The sequence below is a fragment of the Ixodes scapularis genome, unplaced genomic scaffold, assembly GCF_016920785.2.
Source record: "Ixodes scapularis isolate PalLabHiFi unplaced genomic scaffold, ASM1692078v2 PGA_scaffold0__279_contigs__length_252992795, whole genome shotgun sequence".
Lineage (NCBI taxonomy): Eukaryota > Metazoa > Arthropoda > Arachnida > Ixodida > Ixodidae > Ixodes > Ixodes scapularis.
Window position 1 is genome coordinate 207,565,532 of NW_024609835.1, and position 19,967 is coordinate 207,585,498.

Genomic DNA, 19,967 nt, shown 5'->3' on the forward strand with positions numbered 1-19,967 from the left:
TCCTCTTTTCTGCGATGTACAGTAAAACCCCTTATTTTCGTGGCCCATATTTCTTCTCGAATCGTTCACAGAGGACATGATCGCGGCCAGAAAATTATGCAAAACTAAAGTCCGCGAAAATTAAGGGCTCTCCAACATTAAGGGTTTTACAGTAGTTCCGTGTGTCACATGATAACATTTCAAGAAGGCTGAAGGTATTGTGTTAAAAAAAATTAACCTATGCAAAAAGAAAAAAACAAAAAAAAACGCCCTTCTCTAGGTTAGGCACGCGATGTTCTTTGGCACTACCTATAAGGTGGCAGATTTGTTTCGACAGAGCTTTTGGTAAAACGGAGTCTCAAAACTAGCTATAATCTGCGTTTACTATTTTGGGCTGCATTGTAAAGGCTAGGGTAGCTTCTACAGTGCTCCAGCCGAGCAATGTTGCGAGAGCATGTGGTTTAGTGTTGCATCTCATTTGCATGATCTAGAGAAACTAGCGCTGACGAGTAAGAGCACTCCGGAATAATAACACGCCAACTATAAAAGCATTGAGTTATGCGCACATGCGAACTATGCATTTCTTAAAAGAAGTGGATTCGAGCAAGGGTAAAAACAATATGTGTACCTAACGGCGACTCTACTTGCCATATTTGCCTTTATCAAGCATGATCACTTGCCTCTCGGTAGCACCATTCAGTAAGACACACCAGCAACACGTCTATGAGACACCGCCGGCTCCTGGATTGAATGACGACCCACCTCAGGTATGGGAAGGAGATACGGAACACCGCTTTAGGCCAGATGTTGTATCTAGCGGGGCAAGGGGCTAAAAATAGAAATTAACAAATTTATCTGAAGCGATATCGGATAGCAGGATTTTTCAGGTCAGTGATGTCTTTTAATTGAACACAGAAATGGTTGGTTTATGTGATGAACCAGCAGCCCCCGTTTTGCATAAATGTAATCGACAGGGTGAAAACAATCGATAGTATGAGTTGGTCAAGAGAACGCTCGTGGTTTATAAAAGCTTCATGCAATTTACATGCACTTCCTGCACCGGTGCAGAAAAGTGTAGTGCGGTGTACTTCATGTAAGCGATTTGGCGAGCGATGAGAAAGCGGAAGCGACGAGGACCCGCTGTCGCTCAGTCAGCCGCGAGACGAGACACACCTTATGGAAGCGATTGATGCAAGCGACCAAGGCTATGAGTGACGGTTTATAGAAACCCCAAAACGGAGCGACGCAAGCAGTGACAGTGAGAAATCTTCGTCGCTCGTCGCCGGCACTTGTAGCTTGTCGCCGTCGCTCGTCTCGTTGATCGTTATAATGTTTACATGCAGTTCAGAAAGGTGCTCTGAGTGCTTACCATTGCATTGGGACCAGCGTCGCATCCAGCCATAACCAGATTTTTTTTAAGTTGCTTAAGTAGAATTTAACATCGTACATCGTTTTTAAGCATGGCTCCTCGGTCATCGGCTCAATTTACATTTGCGGGAAATGAAAAACCACGATTAAGCACAATTATTCTAGCTGAAAATTGACACGAAGACGTGGCACACATGTTTACACTGAAGCGCATCTAACAATTTAAAAGTAAAACGAAAAGGGGACGAGATTCCCTTACCGCTTCACGGAAAGATAGACGCATTCTTATTCAAGGTCTAACGGCCGAACTTCGAAGTCGTCGGCGGTCCGACGATCGGACGAGGCGAGCTGGCCGCGCTGCGCTGACCCAGGCTTACCACGCTTGGTTGAACTATGAGAGGCGCCATCGAGTTGAAAGCAAGAGTCGCTGTAGAACCGGACTTCCAAACATCTGTCCCGTAAAACGTAGAACGAGCCGACGACACCCATGCCGCTACGTCTCCGTCATCTCCACGACGACGGGAAGCGGGGAAGCTGGGAGTGTTGCTTGCCGGGATGCTAGGGGAGCCGCGGCAGCGGAGGCCACTGGACGAAAGCTTTACGTTTCGGTTTAGGCCGACGCCGGCTATGGGTTGCGGGGTGGTGGCGGTGGTGGGTTTGCGGCTGGTTGCGACAACGAGAGGAGCCACAAAAATACGCCGAGTTGGCCGAGTACGAGTCACGGCCCACGGTACGAGCAACGGGCCGTTGCCGCTGTCGACCGGTGATGCATTATCCGCTGCTTGGTGTCACGATCGGTTTGTTGCCGTGCACGTTGGCTTTGCTATGCGGTACGGCTGGTGCGGTTGTCGAATACTTGGAGACAGTCGCCCCAAGACGTCGCCGTGAAGAGTTCACTGAGGAATTTGTGTGAGCTCAACGTCGGTCTATCTTCCGTTTCAACATGTATGGTATATGGAATGATTCCGGTGGTAAATGATGGACGTTTTGTTGGAACATTGCGGTCGCCTTTCTGCATGTATGATTTGGTGATACCGGTGGTTCTGTGGGATAAGCGTTATGTACGGTCGACTTTGCATCAATCAAGGTGACGCATGACTGCCCGCGTGCTCGCATGCTCGGCGTGAATTAGTGGAGCCGATCGGTTTGAGTTTCTCGCGCTGTTGTTTCCGCCGTGCTGCCTTGCTGCACTTGATCGTGTGTGCATCTTGATTTTCAATAAGATTGTTTTAAAAAAGAACTTAACTCGCGACCCTGCACACGACATTGTCCATGGACTTACGGATGACGGTGTTGAACGAATCTCTAACATTGCAGATAGAGCCTTGGTTGTTGTGCTCTTTGGAATTTCCAGGAGGTGGGGTGGGCTTAGCCCCTTGCATGCACTGTTGGGCACACTTCAACAACGCCTTCTGTTAAACGCAGTCTCCTCAGTTCTCTCATTCGGGAGCTTAAGACAGTTGGCTTCACAGTAAAAGCTGTGGTCTGTAATTAGGGGGCTTCAAACGTAAGCTTGGCCAACCAACTTGGTGTGCGTGTTGATGTGCCATTTTTTGAGGTTGACAACGAATATGTTTACTTTATCTTTGATGTTCTGCACCTTTCCGAAACAACCAAGAGCTATCTCCAAGAACACAAACTTTGCAGTGGAAATGAGGGCATTGAGTGGTCCCATATTGTTGAACTTTATCGTTCTACCCATGAGATGAGCGTGCAATTGGCTCCGAAGCTTACAGAGACACACATTTTTTTAAAATACCTTTCAGTAACATGGAAGTAAATCGTGCCGCACAGGGACTGAGTGCCTCACTCTTTATTGCAATCATATCCATTGTTTATGCCAAGGAGCTTCCTGAGGCAGCCATGGCTACAGCCTATTTCTGTGATACCATGTACATACTTTTTGATTGTCTAAATAGCTCACAATTCAAGAAGACAGGGCAGAAGTTTGCGTCATGCCAGTCTGAAGGGAGAATATGAAATACACGATTTCCTTCATCAGCAACTCGGATGAATTTCAGCATGGCAGTTCCAAAGTAGGAGGCAGCCACAAGCCATCATAGGGTGGCAAGTTTCTATTAAAAGTATCCTCACGCTCTGGGATGAGCTTTGAAACAGCCATGACGTCAAAACATTACTTACACGACGCCTGCAGCAAGACCCACTTGAGAACATTTTTGGAGCTATATACGACAAATGCTGGGCTGCAACACAAGCCTGAATGTGCATTAGTTCACCTTAGGACTAAAACACATAGGGATAAATAAACTGTTCAAACTGTCGAACAATGAAAACGTAGAGGGTGACAAGGCTGACCTCCTCAAGGAGTTGCCAATATCTTCGTACCATGAAAGTTCAATTTCAAACAATGTGGAATGTCTCCCATTTGATAACTTCCCGCCACTAGAGGATATTTCTGAGCTGGCATCAGACATCAGGTCTAACGTAATTGATGACTCGTCCACTTGTTAGGTTTCGGGCTATTTAATCAAGCTTGTGTTTGAACAGACCACCCACAGCCGTGGCTGTTCTTAGCTGCTATGGGTTGAGTCTGATAACTTGACCAGGCCTCACCAGGACTTTCTTGTGCTTAGGCGTACCACGTGCCAGGAAAGCTCTTCGGGAACTTAATAGTACCATCAAAGGCTGCCTTTAATTTCATTCAGCAACTAGAAAATCATTTTCTTCATATAATAGAGAGCGTGGCGTATGTTCGAGGAGTGTATGCCGCCTTGTATCGCACACTTTGAGGTCTGGGTGGTTTTAGCCTTTGTACAGACGAGTGCCACAAAAGGTTTTTAAAAACGTTTTGCAGAATACGCTTGTGTTGGCATGTTCGATTACTTAACCGGAATTTAGACAAAGTTCGTTTGCACTCTTCAGTGGCTGGCAAGCACCTACACAGGTTTAACTGTTAATAGTGTATTAGCGGAGGTGGTTGCCAAACAAAAAACAGAAAGCGCTTATTAATTGGGCGGTGCTGCTTGCACTCCAAACATTTGTTTCCCCTTTTTCCAGCAAATGTGTTTCACATCTCCCTAACAAAAATACTTAGTCACTTTCTGCAGAATTTTTATAGAAAATAGTGTATAGAGGCTAACAATATTCGAAACAAAAATGTATCCACTTTTGTATCCACTGTTGATAGTTTTTTAGCCGCTTTTTCTAAAGCAATACTTATTTCCTTCACAATTTTGGGGAATGTTTAGGGACATTGAACCTTGTCAGACTTCAAATAGAGCTCTCATTGTTTGGTAATAGCTTGCCCGCAGTGAGTTTGAGGCTATGCAAATTGGTGTTGTCATATTAGCCGGAAATGGGGAATATGTACTATCCGGTATGTGCTTCGCACTATTATTATACTCTTATGAGTGGTCATGATAGCGATGCCTTATTTATTTCTGAACTTACTTCCCGTGCCCGAGTCGGCATGAAAGTGAATGGATCATTCAGCATGTTCTCTTTGGAAAGTTTTTGTTAAATTGGTTCCGCAAAGAATCTACTACGAAGTGTACGATATGCCGAGCTCCTTCATACTAATTTATTTTTGGAAGTATCTGTTTCGTATAAAACATACAGAGCTTCTGAATCAAATCATGTATACATGGTTGTGGTCCAATAAAGTGCTTTCGAACCATTTACTGTTGTTGACTCCAAAATGCTCCCCCAGCCAGGAGTCAATGTGGCAATTGTGTAACTTCAATGTTTTACAATTGAAAAAAAAAAAAAAAAAAAAACTACATCCCTGATTTGTGAAGTAAGTTAAAACATTGTTTGACACATTTTGCATGGATTCTATCGTAAAAATTAAAATAAAAGTGCGTCAATATTAGAAAAAAAAAACACCCGAAAAACAGCGGCTTTGGGAGTCGAGCTCCCGAGAGCGGAGCGAGGCGGGGAGGAAAGAGAGAGAGAACCGGAGCAGAAACGCCCAAACCGAAACCGAAACTAACTTGACCGGAACTGAAATCAGATTATGTTTAATTCCGCTCGCTAGGAGCGCTACCTGTCACTGGCCTATCTGGGCCGCTGGGGCCTATGGCAGTGTCCGCTCTTTACCTTGTGTACTCTATGGTTTCAGTGCACGGAAAAAATAATACCAAGTACAGCGTTTGCTGAGTCACGAGAAACCCGATTCCTTAGCTGTGCAAGAAACCAAGATGTCTGAAGAGGAACGGGTATCTAGCGCGCTAAGTCCTTTTTTCTTACGTACGAAGTTTGTGTTACCCACGCTGTCGGGGGGCTGTTTTTCGTTTATTAGAAAGTAATTTCCTTTGTCGGAATAAACTGCGACCATCGATATGAAAGGACGTTCTCTTTTGCGTGATTTCTTATTTTCAGCAGTTCACTGGCGGCTTATTTGCACACATGCCCCCAGTACAGTGAAAGACCGGGTTTGCTTTTTTTATGGCTTATGCCGTTTCCAGGATTGTGATAGGACAATCGTACTGCTTGACGATTTCAACTGCGTTGCTAGAGCAATAGATTGGACGCCATGCTGACAACGCAGCGATAGGAGCGAGACAGATCTAGGCAAATTGGTTGAAATTTTTGATCTGATAGACGCCAGAACCGTGAAGAATGATACGTGCGAGATCCGGCTTACGCATTTTCAGGCGTCATCGCAGCGCGGGCTTAGGATTTACGTTTCAGCCTCCGTGGCTACTACGCTAAAGAGTTATCCTGTCGGTCCAGTTTTTTTTTTTCTTTTTTTCTGACCATTGTTTTACTTTAACGTCGATTGGCGGAAATGCGCCATTGAAGGCGAAGTTCGGCTGGAAGCTGTGGAAGCTGAACTTGAAGCTACTTGCTGACGGAACATTTCTGAGCGCGTTGGAGGAAGGTTTTAGATCGCATTTTAAAAACGCGGGCGGCGATATTGTTGAGTGGTGGAAGACTTTCAACCAGAAGGCTGAGATGCTGGTGATCATCGAAAGGTTGTCTTTTTTCGCCTAACTGGCGCGCCGTGCCAACGCAACTTAAATGCTGATTTAGAAGCGCTGACAAGAACGGAGTTTCAGTCGCATGGGGTGTCTACTAAAGATTTAGAAAGTGTTAAAGGACACATGCAAAGGAAAAAAACATTTTTTTTTAGACAGCTTAGATGGAAAAAGGATGTCATAAAACGATTTTACAACGAAGAAAAAAAATTTTTAGAGCTGTATTTACGGCGCTATACGAATTCGTAGTTGGCGCTCGCGGGAGCCGCCGCTGGTCACGTGGTAGGCCCGCGCGCCGCCGCGCTGCGTCGCCGCCGCACGCTGAGCGTTGTGCGAACGCCGCTTCAACGCGTTTCTCCACGCCGCCGTCGCCGCCGCCGCACAAGTCCGTCTGCTTCGGGGCGCCGCCACCGTCGTCTGACCGGCGCACAGGTCTATCGCGTCTGCTTGCGCTTTTTCAGGAGTTTCCTTTGGGCTCTAAAAGTTACTTATTCATCTTAGTTTTTTGTTATACTTCAAACAAAGATGAATAAGTTACTTTTAGAGGCCATAGGAAGCTTCCGAAAGAACGCAAGCACCACGTGATAAACAAAGACCAGTCACGTGATAAATACAGACCACTTTCCGCGGTGCCCGCGGGCGCCAACTACAAATTCCTATAGCGCCGTAAATATAGCTCTAAAATTTTTTTTCTTCGTTGTAAAATCGTTTTATGGCGTCCTTTTTCCATCTAAGCCGTTTAAAAAAATTTTTTTTTTCCTTTGCATGTGTCCTTTAAGGTGGCGGTCCCACGGCCCCAACCATAATACCGGTGGCAGCTCTGCTATGCTCCTGTTTGCGGTGCAAATGTCGCGTCTGTGCGCGTGCCACGTGTTTTGTTCTTTTGCATATAAATTACCAATTTATTGTCACTCTTTTAGTGTAGAATGTGATATGATTCTTTCAAAACTTAAGTAAAATAAGAAATTGAGAAGTGCGAGTTCTGACATTTTTAAAGACATACCTCTATGGATTCCAAGCTTGTAGACTTGTAATGCATCCAATACGCGTTCTTATTTTTTTATGGAATAAAGGAGGGACTCGTGTATTTTCGTGAATGCGTGTTTTTTTTTAATTAGCACACTCAAAGTTTTTAATATTTATTCAAAAAGAGCCTTTTTTTTATATTTCGAACTGTCGTAACTCATTTTCACGTCATAAGGCAGCCATGACATTTAAGGGAATGCTTCCGGTAAACATAGGAACTTAGCACAAAAATATTAGAAGGTCCACTCCAGCAGTTTTCTTTGTAAACACCACTTGATTGTAATAACATTTCAAAGAATTCCCTTGACGCGTTCTTGAATTTCTCAGATATCGTTCTGGCATCTGATCTCAGTTTTTTTTATTATTGTATGCTAGAGGAATTGGGCTGGTTCTCTGTAAGGCTGGTTTTGCTGTATTTATATTCAGATTTGTTTAAACAATTTTAAATCGTGGGACTACCTTCAAGCACGACTCTTTACGCAAGAAACCGGTTTCAGAGAAGAGGAAAGCTATTTAAGCAACGATTCTTTAATTAGAGCTTTTCTCTTTGTAATTGAAATCACTTTCTTTGATTGTAATTCTTTTAAAGCATACTAAATGTCTTAAATATTAAGAAAAAAAAGCCTTTTGTAGTAGCAGATGGCGCGCAATCGCGCCATCTTTTGAAAGGTGGCTGAAATTCGAGGTTGAGTAGTTCAGGCAAAGTGGCGCTGATTCTGTCCCTGACGCAGAGGATTCTTGTCCCAAATATTTCCTCGCGCTTCTTCCTCGTTCTTGCAGTGTCTTGCGAGAAAGAAAAAAAATGAGAAGCGCGTCACAAGGGTCACGAGCAAGCTCTCGAAAACATCTTTTCAATGCTGCCGGCCATGTTCCGACACCACGAAAGGTGCAAATATTGAACTACATATGATAGCGACGACGTAGGGGAATAATTTTTCCTTCACTTTAAAACAAAAAACAAAAAACGAACATACTTTTTAAGTTTCCAGCTTTCGAACCGCGCCGGTTCTATTTTCTTCGCCATCGTGCAGGGATTTGAGGTTTTCAGTTTTAACGTTACTCTACTCGTAGACAACTTAGGGAGAGCGTTATGTCCAAACCGAAGTGACTGGGTCTCACGGAAAGGCAACAAACAGCTGGTCATCGTGGCTCAAATTTGAGGCTCAGGAAAAGGGTCTAATAAACCCCTTTCCCATGAAGTGCGTTATCAAAGGCGTTGCACATTGGCAAAACCCTCCTTAGGTCGTCTTTCTTTGGATTTCTTTTTATTAATTTATTGAAATAAGAATAATGTCAGACGATCAACTTTCATGGTGTTGGTTCAATAATGCAACGACTCGAAGCTTCCACTTTGCGCTTTACACCAACCATGACTCTTGCCCTTTGCAACTAATGATAAGCAGCCAGGACCGACTTGCTTAGAATAGCGCGTCTCAGCTGAAACTGGGGAAAGAAAGCACTGCCAAAGCCAGCGCACGAGCTGAGCGGGTCACAAGCAGCGTCTCAAGACACTCGCGCGCCTCCACCCTTTGCAGGGCTTTCTTTCACTCAGTCTCAGCTGAGACGCTGTTCTAGGAAGCCGGTCCACGATCACAACTTGTGAAGTTTCCTCGCGCTTCGCTTTCGTTTTTGGGAGTCCCCGCAATCAGTGTTGCAAAATAAAATCAAGCGAGATGCTCACTGCTGCCCACCCATGTTGTTCAATGACCGGGCTGGATAGCGGTTTTCCCCATGGCCATTCACTCTCGCCTAGGAACAATGGAAAGTATTTCGCCGCGTGGGGGTGCGATCGTGCCCAACACCGCCTGAGCCATCCCGAAAAACTGTTCCCCGACCACTGTGATTGAAAATGTGTGCAATTATACTTGCTTGAAATAACTGTGGTGAGCCGATTGAAATAAGTTTCGGCTTACGATAATTAAATGCTTGTTAATACAAACTCGTTTCTTGAGGAAACGAGAGAAAGATATGTTCCGCATAAGTCCCTGTAGGTAGACGGCCTCATAACCTGTGGGTCTAATAACTCTAGAAACTTCTCTAACTCAAACATGGACCTAAAGGCCTATTCACACGATGCATCTTTTGAACGCGCCACAGTTTAGAGAGACCAAGATTTCGCGAAATCGGCCTGTTCATACATGGAGTTTGACGCGCGAAACCTGTGACGTATTGACTCACGAGAATTTTGCCAAACCTTGTCATCTGCACCAGGAATACCTAGCGTTTTGTTTCAAAATGATATGAAGTACGCACAATGTGAAGAGACAGTCTGTTTTATTAATACCACTCAATGAACTCCGTCAAATGCGGCTCACTGGGTATACTAGTCCTGCCAAACCCGGGAAAGCCCGCGAACGTGAAAGAACAGGCGGATGATCTCGAAGCATTTCGGACATTTTTGCACCACTAATAAACAAAGTTTTCTCCAGCGATCATGTTTATATGCGGTGCTTGCACTCGTCGCGACTGTTGATGAATCTGCACCGCGACACCAACCCGCCGTTCACACACCTGCAACCGAGTAGGACCAAGACTCATCGCTCATACGCACCTCTTCTCCGCCTGTCGCTCGCCATGTTTGTTTTCTTTCGGTTTTGGACCGGATACGGAATCGGCCAAAAATCAGACTCCTCCAAAAGCTCGCTCCTCCTTGAAGGTCAGACATCATAGCGAAGTCGAGCGGCCATTGGCAGTGTGCGCGATTCTCCTTCAGGTGATTGACAGGCCTCGGTGAGGTTTCAGCGAAATATTGCTCCAGTAGCGAAGAAGACGCGCCACTTTTTTCGGAGGCGCGCCACATTTTCGGTAGCGTTCAGACAAGGAATCTGTTAAACCTAGTTTCGCGACACAAGATTCACCAACAAGACACATTGTGTGAATAAACCTTAAGAGGACTATATGGTGAGGAGGAGGTGCCTTTCAGAAGGAATTAACGTGTTGTAGGTGCGGTAGGGTTACAGCGACCCCTTCGAGCTCCCGTCGTAGGGAGCAACTACTCCCCGTGCAAAGGCCGTAAGAGATTGTGCCTGTTCACTCTAGCCCGGACATTGTTCTTCTAATTGCTGAATGAGGCAAACGCATGTTCATTAGTGCATTCGGCTTCAAGCCTAAACATGTCAGGAGAATAATGCAGAGGAAAAACTTGCGCTGCAGAATCCAGGAATCATCGACTGAAACCACGCCGCCGCCCATTTCGATCTGGACGAGCATCGTACCGGTGTGCTAAATTTCTCACTCACGTCGGAGAAACTATACTCGTTTTTAACTCAAGAACCGTATTAAAAAAAGTACGGTTTTTCGCGGAGCATTACTAATTTTCCTCTTTATGCTGAGAATTGAGATAAATGTTGGTGCATTTTAGATTAGATACCTGTTACCTCATCAAGACGTACACGTTTCAAACGCCAAAAACATCGCTTCTGCCTCTGACACCCAAATCTAGTAAGAACTACTTCGCGCGGCGTATGAACATTGAGGAAAACGTCCTTTTTTCTTGGGGTGCAAACGGGTATAGGTGCCTCTTAGGATAGTTTAACTTTCTATTGCCTAAACATCTAACAACAAATTAGTTACGGTGTGTTTGCACAAACGTTTTCTAGAGAAAAATAGACGTTATCGCGTTTCTAAGTAACATGCGCCAGATCACGAATGCTTGCTAATCCCCGTAGTTCGCCACTTCGCCGGGAGCTGGGGATTGTAACGCTGTTCTGGCGAGAAAATAATATGGCGTCGAAAGAAAATTCGATGTTCTGTATAAAAATAATGATGGAAGTTTGAAGTCGTCGCCATCTCGCACCAACGGAGACAAGGTTGACAGTCCGATTTTGGATTCATTTGCCCTTCATTGACGTAAGTAGGAGCACCGTCGAACTGTCAACTTCGATGTTGTTTATTGAGAATGCAGCGACTTCAAGCATCCACCATGCTTTTCACAAACATCAACAAATTAATCGAACGCATCGTTCAACGCCATCTTCCTTTACATGCCGCCGCCATGTTCCGTAACCACAAAGGGTACAAACCTTGAACTACATACGATAGCAACGACGAAGTAGAATTTAGTTCCCGTCACTCTAAGCTAAATAAACAGGCATTTTTTTAAAGTTCCAGCTTCCAAACTGCGCCGGTTCTGTTCTGTCCGCCATCGTGCAGGGATTCTTCAGCTTTCATCCTTACTCTACTCGTAGACAACTCTTGGAGAGTGTTATGTCTAAAACTCAATGACTGGGCGTTACGGTGAGCCAAAAAAGCCAGTCATTGTGGCTCATGTTTGGCACTCAGAAAAAGGGTAGAATAACCCGCTTCCCGCGACGTGCTGTAAAGGTAAGCCAAACGCTCATTGTGACGTTTTCCTGCTGATTATTTTTTGTTTCTTTAATTGAAATAACCGCAGTAGCGCTTTTATAACACCAATTTCTTCGCAGCAACTTGACCTTCTAGGTCTTGCGAGCGCTGCTTCATGCTTCCGAAAATTCAATTAAAAAGAAACCTCTCGCTGTACGCCTGGGTGACTAATTCAATAATCGTCTTCTGAAACTGAACCTCACAAGCATGCCTGTTTGGTGGCTCTAGAAGAACAATATTTCTTTGAGTTCAGAACCCTCAGCTGAAGTGGAAAAGTAATGGATTACTAGTAACTCAATACTCAAAAAAGTGTGTGAATTACAAAATCGTTACAGCTGAATAAATGTAATGGAGGCGTTACAAAAGGCCTCTAAAATGTACTTGACTACAAGTAACTTGTAACGCGTTGCGAAAATGTCTGCTCGCCATCCGCAGTGCGCGATCTACCAAAAGGCCCTAATAGGGCCTTTCTGTAGATCCTAAGCTGCGGAATGGGGGCCTACCCCTGAAGAAAAAAAACCATTTGACGCCTATATGAAAGTAAACGGGTTCATACCGTTAACAGTTTAGCCATACCGGCCACCAGTTTGGCAAAGGGGTCGCCCGTATTTCTCAAAGGGGTCGCGCGTATTAGACATAACGGTCACTAATTTGGGCAAACAGGTCACTTCTTTGTCAAACGGGTCAGTTGTCTGGCCAAATGGGTCACTCGTTTGGGCAAAGTTGTCTCACTATTGCTCAAACCGGTGACCGTGTTCCACGGACGGGTGACCGGCGACGGGCAAGCTGTACCAGTTTAATCAAACTGCTCTCCGGAGCCCGTTTAGTGCTGAAGGTACAGATCGGGGGCATGGGCATGCCAGTTTCAGCAGTGGCAGCCTGTTTCGAGAAAGCCGGAAGCGCCGGTTCATCGATTTACAATCGTCCGCGTAATGCAAGTAATTATATTTATATTTTGATTGCGCTGATGTTCGCTTATACTGCAACAACAATAAACATTTTTTTTTTTACGCAAACATGCGACGTTGCCGAGCCGATATTTTTGACCAAATTTTAAAACTTTGGCGTTCTTTGTTGCCTCAATTTATTATTCAGCTCGAATCTCTCGCAGGGGACGCGACCGAGTGAAAGAATATACTTCTTGACTCCGTTTCGCCTCAATTGAAGACTCAGCGAAGGTAATGCGCGAACACGTGGCTGCACGAACATCGCGCATTTGCTGTTGCAGCAGTAAAATTACGAGCTCACGCTGGGTGCTTTTTTCGCTCGGGCGCAAGCCGAGCTTCAGGCCGGCGCGCGCTATTTCGCGCAATTTCCAGCGCTCAAGCGTGCTGAAAAAAATCGTCTGTTTTTCGAGGCTGCAAACGCAGCGTAGTCAACTTTCTGTGGCAATTCGAAGAGAGGAGGAAAGCGCGTGTACAGCGGTAGAGCGGTTGGTGCACCCCCTCCCCTAACATTGACTGCAAAAAAAAAAAAAAAAAAAAAAAAGGAACTAACCGCGAGTTTTCTTTTTTTTTTTTTATAGATGGGTGGGGTGTGTCCCGTAGTCCTGCGGTTTGACCTCACCCCCTCCCTCCTCTCTGGTCAGCTCTGTCACGTGACCCGCAACAGCGCGAGAGCTACACGCTGATAAGCATCGAGATCCGGAAGGGCGCTCCTGGCAGCCGCTTTTTTCTTTGTCTGCTTGTTTTCAGTTGCAGTTCGAACTTCGCTCGTCCTACCTGTTTCGATCTGTCGTCTAACCCTGCGGTCATCTAACCCTGCGGCATCGAAACTGCTATACTTTGTCTCATCCTACGATAGACTAAAGGCCAAAGCCACGGGCCGCCAGGTCCAATCACGTTCCACGCTATACTATGACACGCTTAACATTGATTAGGAGTGGACGAATAATGCTCGAATCCAAAAGCGCCGCACCATTTCTATAGCTTCGACGCTTCAAAGAGCCTATATGTCGTGGCTTTCTTTGTGATGTAAAATTGTTGAGTCACTCAGTTGTCTTCGATTCGAACCACTGTTCACCCGTCCCCTCATAAAGATCCGAGACGCGGGCACCGATACATGCATCGATGCGAAAAACCGCACAATTTCGAAGTGGCTCGTGATTGTATCTGGCAGTCCGTGGCTTTTTCCTTCAGTCCATCGTAGGGTGAGACGAAGTATAGTTCAAGCAGAATCGGATTATGTAAACAGGCGTTTCCTACCGGTTACAATGTTCAACATCACCTTGTATCTCCTGTTTACACTGAGTCAGTTGAGCCTGAATAACCATTAAGTTCATAAGTTTTTAGAGGCTTATTATTATTTTATATTGCAATTATCGGGAAGGCAGCGTGCGTATACCTTCATGTGGTCTACGGTTCGCTGTCATTTGAAAAGAGAACGCCGTCTACGGTGTTTTTCCATTTGTACGTGAACATGCAGACGGCCATAGGATCGTGAAGACACACTGAACTTTGGATGATCCGGACCGCTTGTCGGTTCCTCCGTGTACATGTTGTAAAAATACAAAGAAATATTACAACAACACGTCTGCGTGAGTTAATAATAATCTTTATTTCCAGACATGCATGTGTCTGAGGGGATGCGGCAAAAGAACACAAAATAAAAATCGGCACGGGCAGATTAGACTGCTTAGGTATGGGAATGCGAAAGCATTGTAGTGCCTTAGGCAAATGCTTTCGATTTATGTTTTAGACATGCATTAAAGTTCTTTCCGCTGATTCGGTGTGTTACGTGCGGGATGCAGCGCGCTCATTTTATAGACTCGTGACGTGGTGCCACCTCCTCCCCATTGTCTGCGCCGTTACATGCCCAATGACTCACGCACAAGGCAACACCTTCAGTCAGCCAAATGACTGCGACGAGACGTGTGCAATGACGCACACACTAGGTACACCTTTAGTCATTCAGAACCTCATCATGTCGTATTACACCTGAGACTGCGGTGGAAGAAATCGGAAGAACTTTCAGTAGAAGGAACAGATACAGAGAACGTCTCAAAAGAACTCTTTTGAGACGTTCTCTGTGTCTGTTCCTTCTACTGAAAGTTCTTCCGATTTCTTCCACCGCAGTCTCAGGTGTAATACGACATGATTAGCTACCACCAGCTCGCCTGCACTCTCACCGTCTTTTCACTAATCCTTCAGAACCTTCCCAGGCAGCACACCATTGTTGGACCCCCGTTGGCACAATGTTGGCAAAAAATGGTTCCAATATTGGTCTGACGTTGGCATTTTTGAAAAACGCTACCCGATCCAATGGTGGTCCAACATTGATGCCAATGTTGGACCACTGGTTTGCCAACGTTCTAGCCCACGTTGGACCAACGTGGTTTCCGCTTTTTTATCCAATATTGGCATAGAAGTTTCACCGTTGGCTGAACCAACATTGGCATCCAACGCCTTACACACTGGCTCTTCCAACATTGGCTTAAATATCGGCTATTCTAATATTGGCATCCAGTTTAATACACTGGCAAATTTTTGCATCTATTGTCTATGACATTATCAGATGCTATTTTTCAGCCAGTGTTCTAACCAGTGTCACAAAAACAGTGCAGAGAACCAAGCAAGTATCTTTCCCTTTTTCCTGAAGCACCGTTTTCTTTCTTATACTAAAATCTAATAAATGCGGCAATTTGACCATATTTGGGCACATTAGAAATCATTAAAGCATGCAAATGAATTGTTCATAACGTTTGACAGTTCATAATTTATTTAGATCGAATAAATATATTTAAAACATTGTGCAACCACGGGGGCCTGGACAGACTCGGTGGCAGGGTCGGCGGCAGGATCGGTAGTGGACAGGGCAGAGGGCTGGGCAAGGAAGGGGATACCACACAGGGGCATGACCACAGGATTCTGAAAGAGACAGAAGCGGGGGTTGGATTCAGTTGAAGGGTTTCAGAGGCTCTCAGTTCTCTTACGCCTGTCAATAAGTAATATCAAAATAAAAGAGCTTCATTAGCAATCGCTGCCGTTTAATTAAATATTCGATTATTCGGTTCAGTTGCTCTTCAAGTATAAAATCTCGGAAAAGCCTACCGACTTTTTTATGTTTACATTTCTATATGATAAACTTTATTTTGCAGTGAATTATTTTTCATTATTTAGTATATAAAAAACTTAGTACTGCCTTCTAAAATAAATAGATGCGCAGGAAAGACACCGGGGCCAGCTTGCTGAAATCACTGTCTCAGCTCAGACTGGGTGAAAGAAAGCACTGTAAAGGCTGGAACGCGCGAGCGTCTTGAGTCGAGGTTTGAGTCCCGTTCAGCTCGTACGCTGTCTTTGACAGTGCTTTCTCTTCCCCCGTCTCGGCTGAGACGCTGTTTCTACCAAGACGGCCCAGGCGCTTACTATTGTTTTGTTCGTCCGACTTGTCCTTACTCAAAGTTCGATCGATCTAGATTCAGATATTTATAGTGATTTTAAAAAAAAATATTCGAATAGTACGAAGGTTATTTTATCAATTGCTTAGCTCTAATCTTGCAACATCATGGCGTCCCTTAACCTTTCATCTAGCTATAAGAAGTTTTAAGAATTATAATCTCGCCATCTAAGTTTACACCGATATTTCTACACGTAAGAACATGACAGTTCAACAAAATGTTATGCTTGAATCAATCAAGAATTCAAAAAAAAATCACACATATAAAATAGCTTGCCGTGTAAAGACAATTAGTGGCAATTACACTCGCAGAGCGCGGTGACATAGCTGACACTCAACTTGCACCCAACAAGCCGAACCTTGTCAAATAAGCACTACTCAACGCTTTGTAGTATTCGGCTTTGGACATACCTGGAGGACTTTTTACTGCAGCACACATCTGCCGCCAAAATGACAGCCGTATTTTAACAAGAAAAATGAAATAAAAAAAAACTTCGAGCGCAGAAATAACCAATCAGAACGCCTCTCGCGGTCTATTAGAATAAAAAGCACTACAAATAGCGCTATACAGGGCCTTTCGGGCCGATCGCTGTGGATTCCGCGTTGAACTCGTCGGAGATCCCTGGCCCAGAGTCCGACACGGTTCAAACTCATCGGAAAGTGACAAAACGTACATTGCGTAGCAAGAATACCCATCCCAATGGTCAAGAGGACCTCTCCTTGTCACTCACATGGAAGAGAAAGCAGTCCGTCGTGTCTTCGGTCCGTCGAAGCTAGTGGTCACATGTATGCCCACAACAAAGGAAGATCACCGGTATGTAGGCGCTGCCGAAAGAATATCCATGGGTCTTGGCAATCCGCATGTTGAAGATCGCACTTGGCACAAGACGAAATGCGCTGGTGATGATCGGAACCCTAGAACCACCGTTCTTGCCCATGGATGGCGGAGATGCCGAGCCGCTTCGCCCGATAAAAGCAGTCTGCTAAGAAATCAAATGCACTCGGACAACCTGGAAACGGACCCACGGTGTCCTGGTATCAGCATACCTTTCCATTCTTGTTCCTTAGAAAAAAAAGCTATTTCTGCCACAAAAAAAAAAAAAAATGCATGATTTGCGAAGCGCACCTGCCCACTTGCAGTTCGCGGATGCGCGTGTTGGAAATTGAGGAGACCGTCCCCACCGCCTTCCAGTCGTTGCCTTATCGTGTGGCCTTGGTGCTCGCGATCCCACTTTCTGTGTGCTTCTGTGTGCATGTGTGCGTGTGTTTCGCGGTCTGGACTCCATCACCCCTAAGCTGAGAGTGCAGAGGAAGCTAAGAAGCTCCGTGAACCAATCTCAGGTTTATATTTATTCACGTGGTCACACTCTCTCCCGTAACCACGCGCAGAGAGCGGTGCAGGTGATGACTGGTCCGGCCGGCGCATAGCTTCCCCGGCACTGTCAGCTTAGGAATGCGCAGTGTCCTCCTCCCTCAAGGTCGTCGAGTCCTCTTCACCCACAAAGGAGAGATTAGTGACGGCGTGGGGAAAATGGGAGGGGAAGCCGTTCAGGGACGTAAGTTCCGAGGCCGTCGGCGCGACCCCTCCCTGCATACTTCTCTCTCCAATTCTTTCGTTTCTCTCTGCTGGTATTTGCTATCCGGGTTTCCAAAAACCAATGTAGAAGAGATTGCTTAGACATGATAAGCTCTACAGCAAGTGGACGGAGAAGGACTGACTGACACGAAGCTCTGAAATCAGCTCGGAGCCTAATGTCAATATTGAAGAGACAGTGATAAATCAAATGCGGAAAAAAGGGGCTAGACTCCATATCAAACCAACATTGTCGTCTGCTATCACTGCCTTGGCGCCATGTAGGTGGCATTAGGGCTCTTATTGTAGCACCAGTAGTGCCGTAAAGTCATAGAGCCGTCATTGTACAACCACATTTCAGAATAGTGTCCTGTTCCAATCAATCGCGAAGAAGTTCTTCACCTGACACGAGGTGCAGCCCACAAGCCCGTAGTAAGAGTACGAAGCTTTTCTGTCGAGATCATAAAGTCAACATAATAATCTATTATGGTGACTATAACGCGCACATCGATTCTTCTTTTTTTTTTCCCCAGTGGGCGGTCCTGATGAGCCCATATTGCTCGCGACTCCTTAGTATGCACAGTAGAGGAGCAAAACATCGCCATATAAGTTCTGTACGTTGTTATTGTTTTGTTTACTTTGCAGAAAAGCAGCTCAATCGCGCTTTGAAAAAAGAACATTAAATTGACAATCGCCCGAGCAATTTCAACTTGTTGAGGTAAAACGAAATTTGCCAAAACCAGCCTATTTCAACATGCTTCCACTATTAAGCCAATGGTGTTGTGAGACTAACACACTTTGACCATTATATGCCACTGTGTTTTTTAAATGACGATGAGCGAATGGTACTAACAAGACAACAGTAACCATTATAAGCTATTCAACATTGGCAAGCCAATGCTGCAGGCAAGCCAACAGTGTCCATTTTCAGTCCCCATCAAATATTGGAATGCCAACGGCACGGACAGGCCAACGTTGACCATTTTATTCCAGTGTTTATCCAATGTTAGCAAGCCAAGGGTACTCAAAGGGCAACATTGTCCGGTTTACGCCAGTATTCATCGAATATTCGGAAGCCAATGGAACTGACAGGACAAGATTGCCCATTTTATACCACTGTTCGTCCGATATTCGCGAGCCAATGGAACTGACAGGCCAACATTGTCCGGTTTACGCCGCTATTCATCCAATATTCACAAGCCAATGGAACTGACAGGCCAAGATTGCCCATTTTATACCAGTGTTCATCCAATATTCGCGACCCAATGGAACTGACAGGCCAACATTGTCCATTTTATGCCAGTGTTCATCCAATATTCGCAAGTGAATGGAACTGACAGGCCAAGATTGCCCATTTTATGCCAATGTGCTTCCAATATTGGTTGGTCATTGGAGAAGCTGGGCCATCACTGAAGATGCTATATAATGGCATAGACAATATTGGGTGCAGATTGGTTAAAGTGGACCATCGTTGGACCTTTTATTGCCAATGCTCTTCCAATATTGGCCCAACACCTTGTGCTGCCTGGGTTGGTTTTGGGGAAGCGTGCCCGTTTGGCACCCGGGGGCGAGGGTTCGATTCCCACCCAGACCGAAATGTACCAAAATTTCTTTTCAAAGCCATTCATTTGTTTTGTTTACTGGAACCTCCTTGAGAATTTTGACCTGAATCCGAACATTTTTTTACGTAATCTGCTCTGTGCGCCGTCGGCCATTCTTGGTACCATCGCTCGGTCACGCCGCCGACGACGCCGGACTTTGGCGTAATGGGGCAAATAATCTTTTCGCATTAAACAGTCTTCTGACGAGGCCATCAGCCCCTTTTTACAGCAGTCAGCGGTGTGCAGGACCAGTGTGATTATAAAAAGCAATAATAAAAAAAAAATTTAAATTTACATTAGCTAAGCATCGTAATCACAATAATTAATATCAACGTCATCAAAAGTTTCAAATAGAAATCATCACATTGACATTACTGAGATCACATTCATTACCATACAATGTCAGCGTTAATGTAAAATTATCCATTTCTGTTGCGTTCAAAGAAAAAATATAAATAAACATACACGCAGGGATGGGCAAATATATGCAAATATGTATCGAAATACAAGTACAAAATACTTCGTCAAAAATGTATTTAATTACAAATCTATTTACATTTACAAAAAAGCATTTAAGTACAAAATACAAATACAACCAAATGTATTTGGTTTCCTCCAAATACTTTTCCAAATACATTCCTCAAAATTTGCGTCAGCGACTTCAGGGCACCTGCAACGGGTTTCGGAATATCTCATTTTAATTTTGCACCGCACATTGGGGAGTTAGTGTGCGAGGCTCTA